The sequence below is a fragment of the Nomascus leucogenys genome, chromosome 21, assembly GCF_006542625.1.
Source record: "Nomascus leucogenys isolate Asia chromosome 21, Asia_NLE_v1, whole genome shotgun sequence".
NCBI lineage: Eukaryota > Metazoa > Chordata > Mammalia > Primates > Hylobatidae > Nomascus > Nomascus leucogenys.
This window is the reverse complement of record NC_044401.1, coordinates 29964570-29983042: the sequence shown is the minus strand read 5'-3', so window position 1 is coordinate 29983042 and position 18473 is coordinate 29964570. Positions and strand designations below refer to the sequence as shown.

The window sequence follows — 18473 nt, the reverse complement described above, 5'->3', positions numbered from 1 at the left end:
ATCCAATCTTTTGGCTTCCCTGGCCACACTGGAAGAATAAGGATTGTCTTGGCCCATACATAAAATACAGTAACAATGACGACAGCTGATAAGCTAAGAAAAAAAAATTGCAAGAAGATTACGTAATGTTTTAAGAAAGTTTACGAATTTGTGTTGGGCCTCATTCAAAGCCATCCTGGGCTGCATGCGGGCTGCAGGTTGGACAAGCTTGTTTTATACTGTATTTTTACTTACTTTTCTGTGTTTAGATACACAAATACTATTGCTACAGTTGCCTATGGTATTCAGTACAGTAACATGCTATACAGGTTTGTAGCCCAGGTGTGTAGTAGACTATAGTCTACTACCATTTAGCTTTGTGTATGTACATGCAGTGATATTCACACAAGGACAAAATCACTTAATGATGCATTTCTCAGAACATATCCCCGTCGTTAAGCAACATATGACTGTACTATGTTGGCTGCCCCATCAGAACCATAGAAGTGTTGGAGAGAGAAGCAATTTCCTTAAAGAATTGGCTATGTAGACAAAAATGATAAAAAATAATAATAACACTACAAGGAAAATGTTTACATTATTTTGCAGATAACCAAAACTGTTTCAGTTATTCTCTACTGATTTTTGAGGAAAATAAGTATTAAAATAAATTATTCGTAAGCAAGAAGTATTACTGCTTCAGTGCCTATTGGAATTTTTTCCCTCTTTCATCTATATAATCTTTGTTAACTTTAGTGTCATGTGAAAATTCTTATACAACTTTCAAAGTTCTTTGGTTTAAAATGTCATTTATTGACTTCTCTTGCATTGCCTGCTAGCTGATATGGTTTGGCTGTGTCCCCACCCAAATCTTATCTTGAATTGTGGCTTCCATAATCTCCATGTGTCATGGAAGGGACCCAATGGGAGGTAGTTGAATCATGGGGTTGGGTTTTTCCTGTGCTGTTCTCATGATAGTGAAAAAGTCTCATGAGATCTGATGGTTTTATAAAGGGCAGTTCCCCTGCACACACTCTCTTGCCTGCCACCATGTAAGACATGCCTTTGTTCCTCCTTCACCTTCTGCTGTGATTGTGAGGCCTCCTCAGCCATGTAGAACTGTGAGTCCATTAAACCTCTTTTTATTCATAAATGAGCCAGTCTCAGGTATTTCTTCATAGCAGTATGAAAATGGACTAATACACTAGTTTTCTACTACTGCCCATGTAAAAAATAATGTGTTAAGCAGAAGCAAATCTTATCTAAGATGTTCAATATAAGGCAAAAGAAATATGTTATCTTGATGACTTACTAAGTAGTAAGATTTCTTAGAAGGAAAACTTTTCGCATTATTTGTATTTACTTTACAGAGAAGTTAATTTTATTTTCCATACCAGAAGAAAAATGGAGAAATAGCAACATGTTGGTTCTACTAAAAGAGTAGTAAATCTACAGTAGTATGTTATTTTATTTAAATATTTAATCAAAAAATTTTTCTAACAATTACTGCATAATTATTTGGTCATTTATTCTGTAAAGCTCTGCTTGCTTCTAGGGATAAAATAGAATATAAGATAGATAAATTCTCGTTCTCAAAGATGTTACAGAGCTAAGAGATATTATATTAAACAAGCAGTTATACTTTTATATAATTGTAGTTAGGAGAGAATTACAGGGTGCAATGAGAGGGCATAACAGGGACTTGACCTGTCTTGGAGGTCAGTAAAAATGTGCTGGGTGAGCTAACTTGCTGTACTCTGAAGGAATGACAGGAATGACTTAGATGAAGGAGCAGAAGAGCCTCTTAGGGATGGCAAACAGAATGTTTAAGGCACCTGAATATTAACAGATTTCAATATATTTATTATCTGTTTTTATAGTTCTTTTGATTTATATCATGACTTTAAATTTTTTATTTGCTTGACATGAAGTTTATTAAATGTTACAAAATAATTTAAGGAGATTATGTCTTTTATATATGTATAACATTTCCAAATAAAATATGTTATATGGAAAAATTGTAAGTTACTATATTCTCTGGCAGTATTGTCTGGTATATATGTCCACCTTAATAAAAGCCTTTATCTACTTTGTAATTATACATATGTATTGATCTGCCTTCTATCAGCTGGGAGTCTTGAAAAATTAGAGTTTTGCTAGTGTTGTCTACAGGGAAGGAAAGTGGATTCTGCTTTTATTTATACCTGAGTGTTATTTCAGATGTTACAGAAATAAAAAGTCATGTAGTGAATTGTCTTAAATCAACTAATTATAATTCTGTCTAACTTTACCTGGGTTGACTGTCCTTCTAAGACGTATTTTCTAAAGAAACAGAGATTTTGCTTGTGCATATGGACCTCAAATTCATTCTTTGTAGATAAGAAAACCGAAGCCTGAGAAGTTGGGGGACTTTTGCAAATTGAGTTAATTAAGTTCTTACTGGTTTTTTCCTCTTGCCTTGTTTTAGATTGGTTAAATACTGATTCCTAAGTTAAGTTTCACAGGTGGAACAAAGCCAAACACCCTGGAACTAAGTGGACTTTCAGGCAGAAAACATAGACTTTATAAGTTTTACATAAAAGAAAAGCAAATTGTAATGCTGCCTTCACAGCCTCCTTTCACCCAACAGAAAGTAAATGTTCATAGATTTCAGCATTCCAGGTAGAGGTGAGTTATGGGACAGCAGGTATTTGCCTGACGGCTACTAGGTCCACAGGAATCACTGGAGGAGGAACTAGTTCAGCTAGTAGTATTTGGTGTGTGCACTGGCAAAGACTAAAAGGTGTATTGGCAAGCTGTCTAAGAGAAAAGACCAAAGGGTCTTGTCTTCATGGAGCTAAGTGGGTATAATCAGTCTCTTATTTTGAGTGGCTAGATCTTCTTGGACTAGTCTACACATGTAATGTTAGATCACTGATCCTTTCTGATTATGTTGCTAAATTGTACTGTATTTCAAACAGCATTTATGCCTAGCCTAACTTCAGTCTCTATAATCAAGTTTTACTTGATTGCATTTATAATTTAAGTTTAGGCTTTCAACTAATTTAGGAAATGACTTGAAAAATAAAGGAAGAAAGGCTAATTATAAAGGTACATTTGTTTTTTGCGGGGGCTGGGCTCCACAAAAGGTGTTTGTCTTGTAGGTCCCAATGAGTATTGCCCATCTCCACAGCATCTAGCACTCTTACTATTTCCTGACTCTTTATACTGATGAACACTTATTCAACACCTTAACCAATTTTGTATCTATTGTCTTTACTAATCATTTGTGACATGTGAACTTAGTCATTTTAGATAAAAATCTAGGCCATCTAGCCTTCTATTTCTTTGTCTTCTCTCTCTGAGGAAGAGATAATATGCTTTTTTTTTGAGGCAGTTGGTGGTCTTAATTCTTTTCTCTTACTAAACTTCATGAGATGGTTTTGTTCTTCCCTATTACACTAGAATATTTTGTTTATAAGATTTGTTGTAGCTAAAGTAAATATTAAAAAACTCTTAGTGCATTTGTTTGTATTGGCCATCGTTAGAAACTTAGTATTGCATTTGGTCTTAGTTGTGACTAGCATCTTTTCCGGTAATTTTGGTCTTTATTGCTCCTTTTATTGATTTTGGAGTAAAGTGGTTGGGACTATAGTTGTTTTATGAGCAAAGAGATAGATTACTAATTGGTGTATTTGTGTCGGTAGGGATGGAAAGTGATCAGGGGAAAAGAAATACCCTGTTCCCACCCACATTAGTATTTATGTCAGAATCTAGAGGGCTGTACATGTGTAGTTTTGGAAAATGGTATTTATTGTTTTTCTATTCTAAAGGAAGGAAAGCTTGATAGTTCTCTTGGTCAGTGTGGATATACAAAAATTAGAGCAAAAAAGCAGTTGACTACAAGCTACTATTAGGAAGATCTTTATTCTTTAAAAGTTATTCTTTAAAAGATGCATATAGTCATTATGAATGGTGTAAGTACATTTGAATTTTTTTATTTTGAATGGCTTAATCTTGTGCTAAGTCAGATCATTAAAAAACTACAGATCTGAACTTTTTTTTTAAACTTCCTTCCCACTAATATTTTTGGTTTATAGAACTAGACTACAATATTATACTGGCAGCTTTTACTGTGGAATGAAGAAAAAAGAAAAAAAAATTACATGAAATGCTTCTGTAATTATAAAATTGACAAAATTTTGCTCACTGCTTCTTACAAAGAAAACTTACGAGAAATTATCCCAGGATTAAGGCACTGGAAGAATTTCTTCCAAGTTTGCTGTATAAGAAGCAATGAACAGAATTATAGAATTCAAAATATTTAAGCAAATCATATATTTTTAGTAATTTATTGGTTGAAGCTTATTAGCTATAGTTTTCTTAAGCTATGGTATCTTGAAAAGGTTTTCCCTTTTAATTTTGGAATTGAGATAAGAAACAATTTGCTCCTTGTTTTGTAGGGAATAATTTTCAATGAATTCACTTTTGTTTCCTTTTTTATTTTTTCCCCCTATGAATAGGACTATCAGTTATGTTAAAGAGAACCAATACCATCTTTTCTCCTGTGGAGCACAGTGATAAGCATATTTTTTCAAGGATATGTTTAGGATATAAAGGGGTGGGCAGAAAGGAAGAGACAGGATTGTGAATGTATTATGTACTAAGAGAAGTGACAGGGATCACCCCCTTTTAGCCCTTTGCTGTTTTTTCCTCTTTGGTTTCTGCATCCTCAAGGTATGCATGCAACATCAGTCTCTCTTCATAAAATGCTGTCATAATTTGTAGACATTTCACATTAGCTGCTTTTGCAAGAACCAGGTCTGCTTCATCTGTCTTTCCATTTCATTAAAAACATAAATCGCCACAGGAATCTGTTGCCCCAATGATCTTTTCTGGTTCTAGTCTTATCTTGAAGCCCCGAGCAATATCATCGCTCTGTTCTCTTTTTTGGACTTGATACTGTCAGCACAGTTTGAGAAATTGGATTTCCTTGCTACTTTCTGACTTCTCCCCAGGCTTGTTATTTTAACCCTCCTTCATCATCTTAAACTTTTTCGTAAACTAAGAAATGAACTAAAGGCAATCCAACTTTTTCTTAGATTCCCAAGTATTGTGCTCCTCAGAAAAGCCTTTCCACTTCAGTAGATACTCCACTTGCCCCTTAACCACATGCCTGTCTAGCATCTTCTCCACAGTGTACTCCTCTTCATTCTCTAGTGAACTGTCAGCTGTGTGCTTGGTTTTCTTTCCCATGTTGCACTGTTCTACCTGAAGGACTAAGGCCACTGCATCCCAGATATCCCCAGTTTGTTCTTTCCCTCTGGGCTATCAGTAGTGGACTCCCCTCCCGGGTCTAGGGCTTGGCAGACTGACCTTCATTTTCTTTTTGATTAAGATCTATTTCAGTCAAGATTCAATTAGGTAAATGTAAACCAGCCTAGATAATTCAGTAGAAGGAACTTATTCGTAGAATCACTTTTAAAGGTGTTAGATGATCTGAGATAATAGACAGGAGATGCTGAACCTGAACATTGGCAATTGTGGCAAGTTGCTGTTAGCTCTAGAAATGGAGGGACAAAGGAAAAAGAAAGTATTACTAGAGCCCACAGACAGGAGATGGTTGATGAGAGGAAGCAGCACTGATGTGTGTGAGAGGGTACCTCTGAAGAGATATAACTGCTGCTATAGAGGATCCTGAAGCAGAGGGGTAAGGGGAGAAAGACCCTCGTTTCTCCTTCCTCCTGCCTTCTGATTTCTGCCATTGACTCCCTTTAGCCAAAATTAACCAGAACCCATAGACCTTTGTTTTGAAAGACATTTCCACTGATTATTGAATTTTAGATTGGCAGTTTTTTTCTTCCCATACTTTAAAGAAGTCCATCCAGTGTCTTCTGGCCACATTTTCTTCTGATGAAAAATCTGCTTTTTATCTGGTTCCATGTATATAATGTACCCTTTTAGGGGCTTGCTTTTAAGATTTCATCTTTATCACTTTTAATTTTTGAGTAGGTAATACATGTTCATGGTTCAAAATTCAAAAAATATGGAGTATACAGTGAGATACCCCTGCCATTTACATTTACCTGTCCCCTAGTTTCCTAGTTTCCGTAGCTGTAGCCATCCAGTGTACTTATTTTCATGAGTTTTCCTTTCAGATACATAATGCATATATAAGAAAAAAACTCATATTCTCATTATAGACAAATGCTAGTATACTATACACACTGTTTTGTATCTCTGTTTTTCACTTAGATATCTTTCCCCATCAGCATAGAAAGAACACTGGTCATCACATTGGCTGTAGAGTATTTCACTCTTATGTGTATATCAAAATGTAATTAACCAGCCCCTTACTAATGGATAGTTGTTGTTTCAATCTTTTGCTGTTATCAACAACCCTTTAATGAATTACCATGTATGACCGGAATATGTACAAGGGTATTTGTATATCTTAGATGTATCCTAGGAGTAGAGTTAATTGCTAGATCAAAGAGTATAATTTATCACTTATCATACATTTATACAAAGAATGTAATTTTTCATTTTGGTAGATGCTGCCAAATTTCCTCTGTAAAGGTTGAATCAATTTATATTCTTGCCAGCAACGTAACAGAGAACCAGTTTTCTCACACCTTTGTCAACAGTGTTTTTTTTTTTTTTTTTTTTTAATAATGGGAGACTTTAACACCCCACTGTCAATATTAGACACATCAATGAGACAGAAGGTTAACAAGGATATCTGGGACTTGAACTCAGCTCTGCACCAAGCAGGCCTAACAGACATCTACAGAACTCTCCACCCCAAATCGACAGAATATACATTCTTCTCAATACCACATCACACTTATTCCAAAATTGACCACATAATTGGAAGTAAAACACTCCTCAGCAAATGTAAAACAACAGAAATCACCACATACTGTCTCTCAGACAACAGTGCAATCAAATTAGAACTCAGGATTAAGAAACTCACTCAAGGCCGGGCGCGGTGGCTCACGCTTGTAATCCCAGCACTTTGGGAAGCCGAGGCGGGCAGATCACGAGGTCAGGAGATCGAGACCATCCTGGCTAACACATGGTGAAACCCCGTCTCTACTAAAAATACAAAAAATTAGCCAGGCGTGGTGGCGGGCGCCTGTAGTCCCAGCTACTCGGAGAGGCTGAGGCAGGAGAATGGCGTGAACCCGGGAGGCGGAGCTTGCAGTGAGCTGAGATTGCGCGAGACTCCGTCTCAAAAAAAAAAAAAAAAGAAACTCATTCAAAACCGCTCAACTACATGGGAACTGAACAACCTGCTCCTGAATGACTACTGGGTACATAACGAAATGAAGGCAGAAATAAACATGTTCTTTGAAACCAATGAGAACAAAGACACAACATACCAGAATATCTGGGACACATTTAAAGCAGTGTGTAGAGGGAAATTTATAGCACTAAATGCCCATAAGAGAAAGCAGGGAAGATCTAAAATTGACACCCTAACATCACAATTAAAAGAACTAGAGAAGCAAGAGCAAACACGTTCAAAAGCTAGCAGAAGGCAGGAAATAACTAAGATCAGAGCAGAACTGAAGGAGAGAGAGACATAAAAAACCCTTCAAAAAAATCAATGAATCCAGGAGCTGGGTTTTTGAAACGATCAACAAAATTGACAGACCGCTAGCAAGACTAATTAAGAAGAAAACAGAGAAGAATCAAATAGAATCAAATAGACACAATAAAAAATGATACCACACCGATCCCACAAAAATACAAACTACCATCAGAGAACACTATAAACACCTCTACACAAATAAACTAGAAAATCTAGAAGAAATGGATAAATTCCTGGACACATACACCCTCCCAAGACTAAACCAGGAAGAAGTTGAATCCCTGAATAGATCAATAACAGGCCCTGAAATTGAGGCAATAATTAATAGCTTACGAACCAAAAAGAGTCCAGGACCAGACGGATTCACAGCCGAATTCTACCAGAGGTACAAAGAGGAGCTGGTATCATTCGTTCTGAAACTATTCCAATCAATAGAAAAAGAGGGAATCCTCCCTAACTCTTTTTATGAGGCCAGCATCATCGTGATATCAAAGCCTGGCAGAGACAAAACAAAAAATGAGAATTTTAGACCAATATCCTTGATGAACATTGATGCAAAAATCCTCAATAAAATACTGGCAAACTGAATCCAGCAGCACATCGAAAAGCTTATCCACCATGATCAAGTGGGCTTCATCCCTGGGATGCAAGGCTGGTTCAACATACAAAAATCAATAAACGTAATCCAGTATATAAACAGAACCAAAGACAGAAACCACATGGTTATCTCAATAGATGCAGAAAAGGCCTTTGACAAAATTCAACAACCCTTCATGCTAAAAACTCTCAATAAATTAGGTATTGATGGGACGTATCTCAAAATAATAAGAGCTATCTATGACAAACCCACAGCCAATATCATGCTGAATGGGCAAAAACTGGAAGCATTCCCTTTGAAAACTGGCACAAGCAGGGATGCCCTCTGTCACCACTCCTATTCATCATAGTGTTGGAAGTTCTGGCCAGGGCATTCAGGGAAGAGAAAGAAATAAAGGGTATTCAGTTAGGAAAAGAGGAAGTCAAATTGTCCCTGTTTGCAGATGACATGATTGCATATTTAGAAAACCCCATCGTCTCAGCCCAAAATCTCTTTAAGCTGATAAGCAACTTAAGCAAAGTCTCAGGATACAAAATCAATGTGCAAAAATCACAAGCATTCCTCTACACCAATAACAGAGAGCCAAATCATGAGTGAACTCCCATTCACAATTGCTACAAAGAGAATAAAATACCTAGGAATCCAACTTACAAGGGATGTGAAGGACCTCTTCAAGGAAAACTACAAACCACTGCTCAACAAAAGAGGACACAAACAAATGGAAGAATATTCCATGCTCATGGATAGGAAGAATGAATATCGTGAAAATGGCCATACTGCCCAAGGTAATTTATAGATTCAATGCCATCCCCATCAAGCTACCAATGACTTTCTTCACAGAATTGGAAAAAACTACTTTAAAGTTCATATGGAACCAATAAAGAGCCCGCATTGCCAAGACAATCCTAAGCCAAAGAACAAAGTTGGAGGCATCATGCTACCTGACTTCAAACTATACTACAAGGCTACAGTAACCAAAACAGCATGGTACTGGTACCAAAACAGAGATACAGACCAGTGGAACAGGACAGAGCCCTCAGAAATAATACCACACATCTAAAACCATCTGATTTTGACAATCCTGACAAAAACAGGAAATGGGGAAAGGATTCCCTATTAAATGGTGCTGGGAAAACTGGCTAGCCATATGTAGAAAGCTGAAAATGGGTCCCTTCCTTACACCTTATACAAAAATTAATTCAACATGGATTAAAGACTTAAATGTTAGACCTAAAACCATAAAAACCCTAGAAGAAAACCTAGGCAATACCATTCAGGACATAGGCATGGGCAAGGACTTCATGACTAAAACACCAAAGGCAATGGCAACAAAAGACAAAATTGACAAATAGGATCTAATTAAATTAAAGAGCTTCTGCATAGCAAAAGAAACTACCATCAGAGTGAACAGGCAACCTGCAGAATAGGAGAAAATTTTTACAATCTACCCATCTGACAAAGGGCTAATATCCAGAATCTACAGAGAACTTAAACAAATTTACAAAAAAAATCAAACAACCCCATCAGAAAGTGGGTGCAGGATATGAACAGACACTTCTCAAAAGAAGACATTTATGCAGCCAACAGACATGAAAAAATGCTCATCATCGCTGGCTATCAGAGAAATGCAAATCAAAACCACAATGAGATACCATCTCACACCAGTTAGAATGACAGTCATTAAAAAGTCAGGAAACAACAGGTGCTGGAGAGGATGTGGAGAAATAGGAACACTTTTACACTGTTCGGTGGGACTGTAAACTAGTTCAACCATTGTGGAAGTTGGTGTGGCAATTCCTCAAGGATCTAGAACTAGAAATACCATTTGACCCAGCCATCCCATTACTGGGTATAAACCCAAAGGATTATAAATCATGCAGCCATAAAGACACATGCACACGTATGTTTATTGCAGCACTATTCACAATAGCAAAAACTTGGAACCAACCCAAATGTCCATCAGTGATAGACTGGATTAAGAAATTGTGGCACATATACCCCATGGAATACTATGCAGCCATAAAAAGGATGAGTTCGTGTCCTTTGTAGGGACATGGATGGAGCTGGAAACCATCATTCTGAGCAAACTGTCAGAAGGACAAAAAACCAAACACCGCATGTTCTCACTCATAGGTGGGAATTGAACAATGAGAACACTTGGACACAGGGTGGGGAACATCACACACTGGGGCCTGTCGTGGGGTGGGGGAAGGGGGGAGGGATAGCATTAGGAGATACACCAAATGTAAATGACAAGTTAATGTGTGCAGACACCAACATGGCACATGTATACATATGTAACAAACCTGCACGTTGTGCACATGAACCCTAGAACTTAAAGTATAATAAAGGAAAACTTTATTATGACAATTTTCAAGTATACTTGAAAGTAAAAGTAGTAGAAGCAACTATCACCTAATTTCAACAGTTATCAGTATATTGTCAATCTTGTTTCAGCTATATTTCCCCACTCCTTACCCATTGCTAGTTATCTTTTTTTATGTAAAGCTTTATTAAAAAGTATAAATTCCATATAATTCACCCGTTGTCAGTTTATAATTCAGTGATTTTTTGGTAAGTTTTATAGAGTTGTGCAACCATTACCACAGTCCAGTTTTTCATTTTCATTACCCCAGAAAGCTCCCTCATGCTCATTTGCATTCAGTCCCCAGTGCCTACCCAGCTCAAGGCAAATACTGCTCTGCTTTCTATCTCTATAGATTTGCTATTTCTAGACATTTCATATGAATGATATCATAGAATATGTATTATTTTGGATACTTTCACTTAGAGCAAGTGAAAATATTTTAAAGTAGTCTTGTGAAATAGTCATGTAAAATAGTCTTTTAAATGACTTTTTCTTTATTTTATCTTATTATTATACTTTAAGTTTTAGGGTACATGTGCACAATGTGCAGGTTTGTTACATATGTATACATGTGCCATGTTGGTGTGCTGCACCCATTAACTCGTCATTTAGCATTAGGTATATCTCCTAATGCTATCCCTCCCCCCTCCCCACACCCGACAACAGTCCCCAGAGTGTGATGTTCCCCTTCCTGTGTCCATGTGTTCTCATTGTTCAATTCCCACCTATGAGTGAGAACATGCAGTGTTTGGTTTTTTGTCCTTGCGATAGTTTGCTCAGAATGATGGTTTCCAGTTTCATCCATGTCCCTACAAAGGACATGAACTCATCATTTTTTATGGCTGCATAGTATTCTATGGTGTATATGTGCCACATTTTCTTAATCCAGTCTATCGTTGTTGGACATTTGGGTTGGTTCCAAGTCTTTGCTAATGTGAATAGTGCCGCAATAAACATACGTGTGCATGTGTCTTTATAGCAGCATGGTTTATAATCCTTTGGGTATATACCCAGTAATGGGATGGCTGGGTCAAATGGTATTTCTAGTTCTAGATCCCTGAGGAATCGCCACACTGACTTCCACAATGGTTGAACTAGTTTACAGTCCCACCGAACAGTGTAAAAGTGTTCCTATTTCTCCACATCCTCTCCAGCACCTGTTGTTTCCTGACTTTTCAATGATTGTCATTCTAACTGGTGTGAGATGGTATCTCACTGTGGTTTTGATTTGCATTTCTCTGATGGCCAGTGATGATGAGCATTTCTTCCTTTTTTTTTTTGGCTGCATAAATGTCTTCTTTTGAGAAGTGTCTGTTCATATCCTTCGCCCACTTTCTGATGGGGTTGTTTGTTTTTTTCTTGTAAATTTGTTTGAGTTCATTGTAGATTCTGGATATTAGCCCTTTGTCAGATGACTATTTTTCACTTAGAATAATGTTCTTGAGGTTTACCTATGTTATAGCATTTATCAGTAGCTCATTTCTTTTTGTGCTCCATAGATTTCAGTATATGGATATATTACACTTTATTTATGCATTCAGCAATTGATGGCTATTCAGATTATTTCCAGTTTTGGGCTATGAACATTTCTGTATGTGTCTTTTGTGGCCACATCTTTTCATTTCTCTTAGGTAGATACCTAGGCATAGAATTGTTAGATGTATGATTAGTTTATGTTTAGCATTTTGTAAAACTGCTACTCTATAACTAAAGTGACTGTACGATTAAAATTCTAACCAATTTCCTGTGGGGGTAGCAGTTTCTTTACATCTTCACTAATACTTTTTATCTTTTTCATAATAACCATTTTAATGGTTATACAGTAGTATCTCATTTTGGTTTTAATTTGCATTTCCTCAGTCCTGTCGTTGGTAAGCATCTTTTTGTGTGCTTTGCTATTTTATATTTTCTTTGGCAAAATCTATCAAATTTTTTTGCCCATTTTTAAATTGTATTGTTATCTTACTGAGTTCTAAGAATTTTTTATGTATTCTGGATATACACTCTTTATCAGATATGTGATTTGTGATTTATCTCATGCTATATCTTGTCTTTTCATTTTCTCATTGGTGTCTTTTGAAGTTTATTGCTGGTTTTAAGAAATTTGGTTGTAATGTGTTTTGTGTAGTTTTCTTCATGTTTCTTGATTTTAGGCTTCTTGGATCTGTGGGCTTACAATTTTTGTCAACTTTTGAAAATGTCCTCAAAAAACTTTTTTTAGAAACCACTATTGTGTTTTCTTCAGGGATGCTACCTGAAGGGGAACAACAGCTGTCCTGCAGCTCATTAATAGCTCTGGTCATTTTTTGTCTTTCTCTTTTATTTTAAATAGTTTTCTAGTGGTATACCTTTGTTTTCCCATTATACTATGATCTTCTATAATGTCAAATTTGCTGTTAATCCCATACAATGTATCTTTCATTTCAGACATTATATTTTTTATGTGCAAAAGCTTGATGAAGGTCTTTTGTGTCTTCCATTTCTTTACTTAACATGGTTAATTTTTTCTCTATCACTGGGATTCACAAACTATCGCCCATGGGCCAAATCCTAAAATAGTATCTGGCAATTCAGTCTCTACTGTAAACCCAATATATAATAGTGCAAGAATTTTAAGCCAGTGGTGCACTGAAGGTCATGATACCAACAACAAAATCCATATTCAGTTTAACTTCTGACTGGTTTTACTCATATGCTCCACAGTAAAGCCCTAGCAGAAGAAAAGACATGCCTCTTTCTAGGCATAAATGCTGTTTACCTCAACCTCTACTGTCTTTTTTTTTTTTTTTTTTTTTTTAATAATTTCAACTTTTAGTTTAGATTCTGGGAGTATGTGTGCCAGTTTGTTGCATGGGTATGTTGCTGAGGTTTGGGATATGAATGATCCCACAACCCAGGTGGTAAGCATAGTAACCACTAGTTAGTTTTTAAATCCTACCCTCTGCCCCACTAGTAGTCTCCAGTGTCTGTTGTGCCATCTTTATGTCCATGAGTATGAAATGTTTAGCTCCCACTTATAAGTGAGAACATGTGTTATTTGGTTTTCTGTTCATGCGTTAATTCACTTAGGATAATGGCCTTATATAATGAAGCCCAGCTTTCAAAAACCAGAAATTACAGACCCATTTTTTTTTTTTTTAAAAAGAGACCCACTATTAAGAGATAAAGCAATCAGTAGAACCAGATCCAGATATAAAGGCTATAGTGGAAAAGAGAGATAATATGTTTAAGCAGATTGGAAATTTCGGTACAGAGACGGAAATGTTAAGAAAGATTCAAATGGAAATCTGGAAATACACACAGTAACAGATGAAGAATGGCTAAGACCTTCAGATTCCTTAGACTTAATGCAGCTAAAGAAAGAATGAATGAACCTTGAATGTAGATTCACAGAAATACCCAAACTAAAAGGCAAGGAGAAACAGAGCAGAGTGTCTAAGAATTTAGGAAAATCTAAACTGTATAACATGTCTACTGGAATCTCAGAAGATAAAATGAGGCAGAATAAATATTGTCAAAATAATGGCCATGAATTTTCTTAAAATAATGAAAAGGATCCAGCTACAGAAACTAGAACACAAGTAGGTGAAAGTAACAAGAGAAAAAAAATGACATTACCCAAAGAAGAATGAAGATAATGTGTAGCGGACATCTCTTCAGAAATTGCAAGCTAAAACACAATGAAGTGACAACTTTAAAGTGATGACAGAAGGAGATGTATTAACTTTTTTTTTTTTTTTTTTTGAGATGGAGTCTTGCTCTGTCTCCCAGGGTAGAGTGCATTGGCGCCATCTTGGCTCACTGCAACCTCTGCCTCTCGGGTTCAAGCAATTCTCCTGCCTGTCTCCCAAGTAGCTGGGATTACAGGTTCCCGCCCCTATGCCTGGCTAATTTTTATATTTTTAGTAGAGATGGGGTTTTGTCATGTTGGCCAGGCTGGCCTCGAACTCCTGACCTTAGGCAATCCACTGCTTCGGCCTCTGCTGGGATTATAGGCATGAGCCACCACTCCTGGCCAAACTTTCAGTTTGAGAAAATATATTTCTAAAGTAAAAGAGAGAGATGTATCTAATCAAAAACTGAGGTAATTCATTTCTGGCAGGCCTGAACTACAGAAAAATGTTAAAGGGAGTTCCATAAGCAGCATAAGATGCTAGAAGAAATTTGGATGTGTCTAAGGAAATAGAGCTGAAAATGGTAAATTAAAACTGAAGATAAATATCAAATTAAATTTTTCTTATTTTTAAACACTGTAAAACATAACTGATGGTCTAAAGCAGGGGTTCACAAAACAGTTTTTAAAAGGGCTAGATATTTTAGACTCATGGACCCTAGTGTCTCTGTAACTACTCAACTTTGCTCTTGTAGCAAGAAAGCAGCCATAAACACTACATAAATGAATGGATAGGGTTGTGTTTCAACACAATTTTTATACAAACTGGCAGGCAGCCTATGGGCCATATATTCCAGATGCCAGGAATAAAGCAAAAATTGTAGTGAAATATTATTGGTTTGTAGCATATTTAAAACCAAATGAATGACAAAAATAGTACATAGGTTATTATATCTAAAGCACCATAATATTGTTTGAGATTAGGCTGGGATTTTTAAATACATGTATATTTGCAAACTCTAGAGTAACCACTAAAAACAGGTGAATGTGTTAAGCCAAAGTGGACAATAAATGGAATCTTAAAATTGCTCAATCCTAAAGAAGGAGGAAGAAGAGGTCAAACAGAACAATGAATAGACAGAACAAAGAAAACTATTAAGATGATGGGGTTTAATCTAAGCATATTAAAAATCACATAAAATTTATCCAGGCACGGTGGCTTACGCCTGTAATCCCAGCACTTTCCAAAGTGGGCAGATTACTTCAGGCCAGAAGTTTGAGACCAGCCTGGCCAACATAGTGAAACCCTGTCTCTACTAAAAATACCAAAAATTAGTCAGGTGTGGTGGTACGTGCCTGTAATCGCAGCTACTCAGGAGACTAAGGCACAAGAATTGCTTGAACCCAGGAGGTGGAGGTAGCAGTGAGCTGAGTTGCGCCACTGCACTCCAGCCTGAGCAAGACAGCAAGACCCCATCTCAGAAAACAAACATAAATTACATAAAATTCAAATGGTCTATGCCTATTAAAGACAGGAATTCGGTTGATAGAAAAGCAAGGTCCAACTAACAAATAACATATCCATGCCTCCATGCCCTTTTTTAGATAAACAGATACATACATTTTTCCACCCTGCTTTTTTTACTTAGTATTATATCTTGGAGATCATTCCACAGTGATACAGCCTGTTCCAAATTCATTTTTTACAATTTATAGTATTCTGTGAATTCTATGAATTCGGTTGTGTTGATGTAGCATAGTCAGTCAATTTGTCCTCTACTGGTATGTGTTTGAGTTGTTTCCATTCTTTTCCTGTTATAAATAGTGCTATGATTTCAAAATCATAGTATCCTTTTGGATAACTCTTTTTGAATTTTTGCCAGATTTTGGGGATAGGTTCCTAGAATCTGGGTCAAAGGATGAACACATTGTAATGTTGCTAAATATGCCCAGTGTTCCTTCCATAGAGCTTGTGCTATTTTGCATACCTACCCACAAAATCTGGCCTTGTATACCTCTGACCTCATCACAATTCATTCTGTCAATAGTCTGATTTTTTTTTGACTAAACTAATAAATGAGAAATGGCATCTTGGTATATTTTTAATTTGTATTTTTCTTATTGTGACTGAAGTCTGAATATCTTTTTTTCATATCCTTTGGTATGTTTTATCCCCCCAAAACTCATGTTGCAATTTAATTGGAATTGTAACAGTATTAAGAGATGGGACCTTTGAGAGGTGATTAGTCCATGAGGGCCTGCCCTCACAAGTGGGATTAATGCTGTTATAAAAGGGTGAATTTGGCCCCTTTTTGCCACTTGGCCCTTCTACCTTCTGCCATGTAATGATCTAGCCTTCCTCTTCTCCAGAGGATGTGGCATTCACCGTGCCATCTTCTCAGAAGAGAAGGGCCTCACCAGACACCAAACCTGTTGGCACTCTGACAAGCTGCCAGAACTGGAAGCCAAATAAGTTTCTCTTCATTAAAAATTACTCAGTCTCAGGTACTCTGTTACAGCTGCACAATGGACTAAGATGTTCTTGAAGCCCATCTGTGTTTGATTTTCCATGAGCTGTCTGATGATATGTCAATCCTACTTTCTATAAATTAGTTGGACTTTTTCTTCTCATTATTGTTATAGGGATGTTAAGCCCTTCCTGTGGTGTAAGTTGAAAATGTATATTTTTTTCATTTGTCTTTTTGTTTTTTGGAAGACAGAGTCTCACTCTGTCGCCCAGGCTGGATTGCAGTGGTGTGATCTCGGCTCACTGCAGCCTCTACCTCCTGGGTTCAAGCAATTCTCCTGCCTCAGCCGTAGGAGTAGCTGAGATTATACATGTGTGCAGCCACCCCCAGCTAATTGTATTTTTTGTAGAGACAAGGTTTCGCCATGTTGGCCAGGCTGGTCTCAAACTCCTGACCTCAGTTGATCCACCCGCCTCGGCCTCCCAGTGCTGGAACAGGCGTGAGCCACTGGCCTCGGTCCTTTTTTTCATTTATCTTTTGCTTTGCATGTGGTGTTAATTTGTTTAATGCTTTTTTAAGCCATGTAGATTTTTAAAATGTAATTAAAATATATTAATGTTCCCCTATTGCTTCTGAGTTTCTTATCATAGTTAAACATTTCTCAGTAACCAAGTTACATGAGGATTTTTTTTCTGATATTTGTACTGTATAATTTTTAACATTTGGCTGTCCAGTATGAAGAAGTGAATTTTTCCCTGATTTGAGATGCTGTTTTTATCATATACTAAATTTTCACATACTATTGTGGTCTCTTTTTGGATTTTCTATTGTTTCATTAGCCTATTTGTTCATGTGCCAACACAATGTTGATTTAATTATAGAGGCTTTACAAAATGTAATATTGGCTAGTCCCTTTTCATTTCTCTTCTTTCATGTTTCCCAGATACGCAATTTTGTAATGAAATTGTCTACCCCCAGAAAAACTTGAAGATACTTTTACTGTATGTAAATGTGTAAATTAGTTAAGGGGAATTTAGCTCTTATTGAGGTATACACTTTATATACTTTATCTTCCTCCAGTAAAATGACATTGGAACACTAACGCTGAATGAATGCTTATATGTTATTGATGTCATGTGTTTTTGCTCTATTTTTAAAGCCTAGATGAGATTATTTTTATTAGTACTTCAGATTGTCAAAATTTGTTAGCCTGTATATTTACTGATTTGCATCTTAGACCTTTCTTTCCAGTTTAATTTCCCATGTTTTTGTAAACAGTCTATATCTTTCTCTGTTTATCCACTGCTCTTTATTGGTATTTTATAGTTTATTATGATTAGCTAGATGTATAATTATTTTATTTATCTCTATTGGCATTTTCTGGTCTCTCCTGAATCTATGGATTTGGATTTTTCATCAGCTGTGAAAAATTCTTGTCCAGTTAATGTCTTTACCACATTTCTTATTTCCCTTTTAGAACTGTGATTAAACATGTCTACTCCACCTCTGTGTTCCTTAACTCTTGCTTCTTGTGTTTTCCATTTCTTTGTCTTTCTGTAGGTACTCTGGATAATTTTTTCAGTGTACTGATTTTTTCTTCAGGTGTATCTAATCGTCCATAAAATCTGCCTGTTGACTTTTAATTTCAGTGACTTTATTATTTCTGGAAGCATTTTGACTACTGATAATTTTATCTTGTTCTTTATATTTTTAATGTCATCATTTCTTAAACTATATAATACCCATATTTTATATTCTGTATGATTTTAATAAAGTCTCTGTGACTAACGTTCTTTTGGCCTTGTTCATAGTGCTGTGTTTCCTTGTATGTTGTGGTTTTTATTGTTCTTATCATTATTATTTTTGTTTAT

At 36.3% G+C, this 18473-nt stretch overlaps 1 protein-coding gene and 1 pseudogene across 2 annotated transcripts in view; one reads left to right on the top strand and one right to left on the bottom strand.

Annotated features, from left to right (window-relative positions):
• The window catches only part of ZNF654 (zinc finger protein 654), a 91246-nt gene that overhangs the window by 31435 nt on the left and 41338 nt on the right, over positions 1 to 18473 (top strand). The gene's annotated exons all lie outside the window — the stretch shown is intronic.
• Positions 4372 to 5214, bottom strand: LOC105737950 (annotated as a pseudogene).